The sequence below is a fragment of the Triticum aestivum genome, chromosome 2B (assembly GCF_018294505.1).
Source record: "Triticum aestivum cultivar Chinese Spring chromosome 2B, IWGSC CS RefSeq v2.1, whole genome shotgun sequence".
NCBI lineage: Eukaryota > Viridiplantae > Streptophyta > Magnoliopsida > Poales > Poaceae > Triticum > Triticum aestivum.
Genome location: NC_057798.1, coordinates 204,622,160 through 204,629,775, shown reverse-complemented (window position 1 = coordinate 204,629,775; position 7,616 = coordinate 204,622,160).

Below are 7,616 nucleotides of genomic sequence, written 5' to 3'. Positions count from 1 at the left end.
CTTCTCTCTCTCTCTCTCTATGCAGGAAAATGAGGTAAACAAAATAAACGCGGTGTGCCCGGCGACGGCTCGTGAGGGGGGATTCACACCGCCCTCCCTAGCTCAATCAGACTCTTCCTCGCGCTTCACCGAGGCACTACAGCGGGACGACCCGTTACCACCCTCGAAGCGGGCGTGGCGGCGCGGTGGTTGATCGCGGCCACCGATGGAGGAGCTGTCACCAGAGGGGGAGCCGCTGAAGCATGGCGAGCTGCGAACGCCACCGGCAACGGGTTCACCTTCGTCCTCATGGCGGTCGTCGCCAAGTCCCAGCACTTGGTCACCGTCATCATCTTCAGGGCGGCCGTCTTCTCCAAACACCCTCACGTAGAGGGTCGGGTCACCGTCAAACTTGAAGTGCAGGGTGCACCACTGGCCCAGGCCGCGCGCGCGGGCAAACGTCTACCAGCCGCGGGCCAAGGCCACGTTCCTGGCAACGGAGATCTCCACCGAGACCCAGGAAGCCCTGCTGCAACAGCCGTCCACCTGGAGCCAAAGGCCGCCAGGAGCGCCAGCCGGGAGTTTGCCGGCGAAGAAGCGGGGAAGCTGGAGCCAGTTGCCAGCCGGGTCCGCCGACCACACGACAAACTCCGGAAGCACCTCGGCTGAGTGGAAGCGTGGCCTGGGAGGCCGCGCGGCCACAACGTGCCTTCCCTCACCCACTGGGCGGCCATCACCGCGCAAGGGACCACCCCCGCGACCACGAGGAGCCACCGCAGGAGTCGCGGGGTGCTTACGGGGCGACCTCGTCCGCACTTGGGCGGAGGGGAGCCAGGCCCTTCCTGGCGAGTTTTCCCCTTCTCTGCGGCCGAGAACCTCTTTGTCGGCGCCATGGGACACGGCAGGCGACTGGAGCAGGGAGGAAGAAGAAGCAAGCAGGGGAAGGGAGATGAGCAGCGGGGGCTTGCACCCTCCCACATTTATAACCCAAAGGAGGCCAACCGTCAGCCTCCACGATCGCAGGTACTCATGACCCCTTTTGCATGCAGCAGGGACTCATCAAATCGGGAAGTTGTCGAGGCAGCATGGGGAAGCGGAGAAGCCCACGTCCAATCAACTGCCACACAGCGACCAAGGCTGCAGGCTGTGGGGGCCCGCGGCGCTCCGCACTTGCCCTTTCGCTTTGCTGCTAGGCCAAGTCCGAGCGCGCCTTGGGCCCGGGGGCTACTGTCGGTGTTCTGGGAACGGGGGTCCCCAGACCTGCCTACCTGCGGCCTGCGGCGTGGCTCAAGGGGTGGCCCAGTATGGCCCATCTTCATCAACTCAAGCTCAAGACCCTCGCGAGGGGCCAAGCCTCGCAGGGCGGACGACGCAAGGCTTCCTCAGGAACGGCCTCACAGGCAGGCTTGCGAGGAGGCGGAGAGATCAAGGCAGGAGTACCTCGCGAGGTGCTCATGACACAAGCCATGACGATCAAGACCAGGCAGGCGCCAGGCGGGCGCCAGCCTGCGCAGTGTCCTCGTTTCCTCTTTGGTGCAAAGGGGGCAAGCGCAGGCGCAGAGTACCAAGGCATCAAGCAAAGGTTACCATTTCAGTGCAACGAGACCAAGGCCAGCAGAGCGGCAGGACGGAGGTCACGGTGGAGCCCAAGACGGCGTCATCGCCAGTGCCTTTGGCAGTCGAAGACCAACTTTAGTCAAGATAACTTGTACTAGATGTTCCCCTTCAAAATGGCCATTGTTGGCTCCCTTCCCGCTAAATATTTGGGAAGAGGACCAGGGCCTCTATAAATTGGGATAGCCACCACAGTACAAGGGAATCGAATCCTTCCCAAGTAGAACACCGCACCAGCTCAAGAACACCCCTCGCGAGGCTGTTCTTCCTCTGTACTGTTCATCGTCGCCCCTAGAGGCAATCCACCGCACCACACACTGGATTAGGGTATTACACCACAACGGTGGCCTGGACCAGTATAAATCTTTTGTCCCTTGTGTGTTCATCGTGCTAGCCAGATTCGCGGCGAGGTTTTGGGGCGTGGATCGGTAGGGAGAAGATCTCCATGCGCACCCCAGAGTTCGAACCTTAAGGGTTTTGTCGGAACCCGATATCCGACAATATACACACCAAGGGGGGTACCTGGGGTTACACGTGGTTGGTTGCCAATCTAAAGATTCACATGGCGGCGGCCGAAGCTATCCTTGGAGTACACGTCAAGTCTTGGCAGAGTCTATCTTGATCACGTCGAGCTACGAGGCTTCCGGAGTCCTTCCTTGTAAAGAATGATGGCCCATAAGCTCGGCCTGCGAGTTGTGGGCCAACTAGGTTGGTACCCCCTGGTCCAGGACACCGTCACCGAGCAATTGCCTAGAAAATGAAAGTGTAATCCTCCTCTCCCAGTAAGATGTGATCCTTCTCCTCCATTTCACCCAATAGATTTCATGCGTGCAATCTAATTTTTTGTCGACACCAGATCTGGTAGGATATGCTGGCCTGGCATCAATAACCCAACTTGACGCACGGGGGAGCACAAAAATGTTACTCGCGAGCAATTGTTTCCTTTCAAAAATCCTCGAGCAATCGTCCAAAAAGGAAAGTGTGATCCTCCTCTCTATGTCACAAGCGAACCCTCCATTTCACCGAGTAGAAATCATGTGAGTGATTAATTTTTTGCCTACACCAAATCTGGTAGGATATGTTAGCATGTCGTCAGTAACCCAAACCGATGCACGGGAAAGGCCCCTTGTGCACGTGAAACCCTCTAGTCTCTCCCTCTCGCTGACCCTCATGTAGCTACCTTTGTGATTGCACATGCATTAGCTTACACAATAGTAGTTGTTGAGATTTTTCATTCATTAGGAAAATATGAAAAGAGTGCAAAAACTTTACTAGCGAGCACTTGTTTCGTTGCAAAAATCACCAACCAGTCGTCCAAAATATTAAAGTGTGATCCTCCTCTCCTAGTAACACGCGATCTCTGCCTCCTCCGTTTCACACAGTACATTTCATGTGTGTGATCATTTTTTGCCCACACCAAATATGGTAGGATATGCTAGCCTGGCATCAGTAACCTGACGCATGGGGGTGGCCCCTCTTGCATGTTAATTCCTCTGGTCTCTCCCCTACCTCACCCTCGCGCAACATACCTTTGTGCTTGCACATGCATCAACTTATAACGTAGTAGTTGTTGGGCTTTTTCACTGAGTAGGGAAATTTGGGAAGAGCACCAAAACATTACTAGCGAGCAATTGTTTCCTTGCAAAAATCCCCGAGAAATCATCCAAAAAAGAAAGTGTGATCCACCTGTCTATGTCACACACGATCCGTCTCTTCCGTTTCACCCAATAGAAATCATGTGTGTGATCATTTTTTTTTGCCCACACCAGATTTGGTAGGATATGCTAGCCTGGCATCATCAACCCAAACCGATGCATAGGGGAGGCCCCTCGTGCATGTGATCCCCTCTGGTCTCTCCCGGTTCCTGAACCTTGTGCAACTTAACTTTGTGCTTGCACATGCATTAGCATATACCGTACTAGTTGCTGGGATTTTTCATTCATTGGGTTTAATAGTGACCAACTGTTTCCTTGCAAAATCCCCTAGCAATCGTCCAGAAAATTGAAGTGGGATCATCCTCTCCATGTCACACACGATCCATCTCTTTCGTTTCACCCAGTAGATTCCATGTGTGTGGTCAATCTTTTGCCCACACCAAATCTGGTAGGATATGATAGTCTGGCATCAGTAACCTAACCTGGTGCACAGGGGATGCCCCTCATGCACGCGAAAGCCTCTGGTCTCTCCCATCCATCACCCTCATGCAATGTACCTTTGTGCTTGCACATGCATTAGCTTATACTGTAGTAGTTGCTAGGCTTTTTCATTCATTGGGAAAATCTGAGAAGAGCACGAAAATGTTACCAGCAAGCAATTGTTTCCTTGCAAAAATCCTAAAGCAATCATCCAAAAAGGAAAGTGTGATTCTCCTTTCTATGTCACACGTGATCCATCTCCTCCATTTCACCTAGTAGATTTCATGTGCGATGACCTGCAAGTCACACATGATGGTGTGGCACTTTCGTGTAAGTATCCCAAATAGTTATGGTCCCAACGAAAAGCGAGGAGAGTATTTATGAGCAACTTTTCTATCACACACAAGTTGTCATAACTCTTATGTGAGGTAACTGGTTGTGATTCTGCAGAAGCTATCAATGTTTCATGAGTCAAATAAACCAGAGTAGCGAATATGATGAGATGGTTGCAACGAGAATACTATTGACTTGGAATTCAAGAAAGCATAAAGTAAAGACTGAAAATGGAAGTGTTTGTCAGCATTAGAAAGAATAGGTGCAAAGAAACTTCAGATCATGGTATACCTCAAGTCTGTCAGTTCAACGACAATCCTAGTTACCTTGTATTGGGAGTTTAGTATTTGATTTGCTTGTTCTGTAGGCGGATATGAAAGGATCGATGCGGTTGACTAGAGGGGGGGGGGGTGAATAGGAGACTACAAATTTTAATACTGTTAGTCAATTTTAGGGTTAATCAGATAAATAGTTTTCACTAGATATGCAACTAGGTGAACACAACCAATATGAAAAGTATGCTTAAAGCCAAATATTCTATATGACCAAGCCCCACAAGCATACAAAGTAAGGAAAATGCAGGAAAGGATTAACCACAAGTGAGTCATTGACATGGATTTTATTGCAAAGTTCACTCTTCCTTGGGGAAGAGCTAATCTCTGTTAGAGCAATTTCGGAGCTAAAGCTTGCGGAACACCACAGAAGGCTTGCCGTATTCTCCTCGAGTCATCCCCAATGTATGAGCCTCGAATCACTCCAAGTTGGTCTTGAAGGAGACCACCATTCCTTTACATACATCTCCGGGGCACACCACAAGCAAGGAAGATTCAAGAGAAACCTCTAACTGCCTAGGAGCCCAAGCTCCAAGAGTAACAAGTAAATAGTGAACAAATATTTTGGGGAACACGAATTGGTTTGGTCAAGTTGTAGATCAGGTCTTGCTCCCTCAATCCCAAAAGTCCCAACAAGTTTGGGCGGAGGGATTGAGAGTGATGAGGAAAATTGAGGGTAGCAATGGTGGAGCTCAACTAGACATAAGGGTTAGGTTGGAGGTGGAATCGAAGAAGGATTGGTTTTATAGTGTTCTTGGTGGTCGTTTCTGCCCGTTGGACCCCGTGCTCATGGGCTAAGTCTTCCCCGTGCGCACGGGGTACCTAGGAGTGAAAACACCACCCCATGCGCACGTGGGTCCAAGACCCCGTTGTAGGATCGAAAGTATGTCTAGAGGGGGGTGATTAGACTACTTGACCAAATAAAAACTGAACCTTTTTCCAATTTTACTTCTTGGCAGATTTTAACAATTTAGAACAAGTCAAGCAATCTTAACACAATTCAAGCAAGCATGCAAAGAGTATATGAGCAGCAGAAAGTAAAGCATGCAACTTGCAAGAATGTAAAGGGATGGGTTTGGAGAGTGCAAATGCAATAGGAGACACGGATGTTTTTGTCATGGTTCCGATAGGTGGTGCTATCGTACATCCACGTTGATGGAGACTTCAACCCACGAAGGGTAATGGCTGCGCAAGTCCATGGAGGGCTCCACCCACGAAGGGTCCACGAAGAAGCAACCTTGTCTATCCCACCATGGCCATCGCCCACGAAGGGCTTGCCTCACTAGGGGAGATCTTCACGAAGTAGGCAATCTCCTTGCCCTTACAAACTCCTTGGTTCACTCCACAATCTTGTTGGAGGCTCCCAAGTGACACCTAACCAATCTAGGAGACACCACTCTCCAAAAGGTATGGTGTGTTGACGATGAACTCCTTGCTCTTGTGCTTCAAATGATAGTCTCCCCAACACTCAACTCACTGTCATAGGATTGGATTTGGTGGAAAGATGATTTGAGTGGAAAGCAACTTCGGGAAGGCTAGAGATTAAGATTCATATGGTTGGGCTGGAATATCTTGGTCTCAACACATGAGTAGGTGGCTCTCTCTCAGAAAATGAGTAGTGGAAGTGTAGGGACGATCTGATGGCTTCCCTCACGAATGAGGAGAGGGTGGTGAGGGAGTCCTGGACTAAGGGGTCCTCAAACAGCCGGACTATATACTTTGGCCGGACTGTTGGACTATGAAGATACAAGATAGAAGACTTCATCCTGTGTCCGGATGGGACTCTCCTTTGCGTGGAAGGCAATCTTGGCGATTCGGATATGTAGATTCCTTTCTCTGTAACCGACTCTGTACAACCCTAGCCCCTCCCGATGTCTATATAAACTGGAGGGTTTAGACTTCTAGGGTTTAGCCACAACAATCATAACCTCATAGGCTAGAATTCTTGGGTTTAGCCATTACGATCTCGTGGTAGATCAACTCTTGTAGTACTCATATTCATCAAGATCAATCAAGCAGGAAGTAGGGTATTACCTCCATAGAGAGGGCCTGAACCTGGGTAAACATTGTGTCCCCTGCCTCATGTTACCATTAGCCTTAGACGCACAGTTTGGGACCCCCTACTCGAGATCCGCCGGTTTTGACACCGACATTAGTGCTTTCATTGAGAGTTCCGCCGTGACGTCGGAGATAGGCTTGATGGCTCCGTCAATCATCTACAACAACGCAGTCCAGGGGGAGATTTTCCTCCCCAGACAGATCTTCATATTCGGCGGCTTCGCACTGTGGGCCAACTCGCGTGGCCATCTAGAGCAAATCGATAGCTACGCCCCTAGCCATTACGTCAGATTCGGAAGCGTGAATTTTGTGGCTGATATCCCTGGAGACTTTATCTTCGACGGATTCGAGCCCATGACGGCTGTCCCCGGCCACCATGATGAACATGACCTAGATCTGTCATCTGGCCACACACAGGAGATAGAGCATGTGATTGCTTTGGCCCTAGATCCGGAGTAGACTGCATCGTCCGAGGACGGGAAGCTTAACCCCGCCACAGAGGCCACAGACTCAGCGGTGCTCGAGCCGCACACAGGACCAACATCGAGCTGGGCTTGTGTCACCGGGACCCCGGACTCGTCTCCGGCCATGGGTTCCGGACCGCGTGTATCTGCGTCCATCGAACCTGATTGGGCGCCGATCTTGGAGTTCAGCTCCACGGACATGTTCCAGCACTTGCCTTTTGGTGATGTGTTAAACTCATTGAAATCCCTCTCCTTATCAGGGGATTCTCAGCCGAACTACGTTTGGTTCAAATGGGAAGCGGACGACGAAGAACTTCGTTTCCCACCCACCACCAACTTTGTAGCCACTGTCAATGACTTAACCTACATGCTTGATTATGACTCCGAAGACATCGATGGTATGGACGACGATGCCGGAGAGGAGCAGGAACCACTGCCTACAGGGCGTTGGACAGCCACCTCCTCGTACGACATATACATGGTGGATACACCCAAAGAAAACAATGGCGACGATGAAAATCCAGTAGAGGATAAACCTCCTGAGATACAGCCAAAGCGCCGACGTCAACGACGCCGCTCTAAGCCACGCCATAGTAAAAATAACAATACCGTCACAGACGAAGGCAACACTCCGGACGGTGCTGAAAACAATGAAGACTCCGTTGAGCCATCCTCCGAACAGGAGGAACGGGAAGATGGGC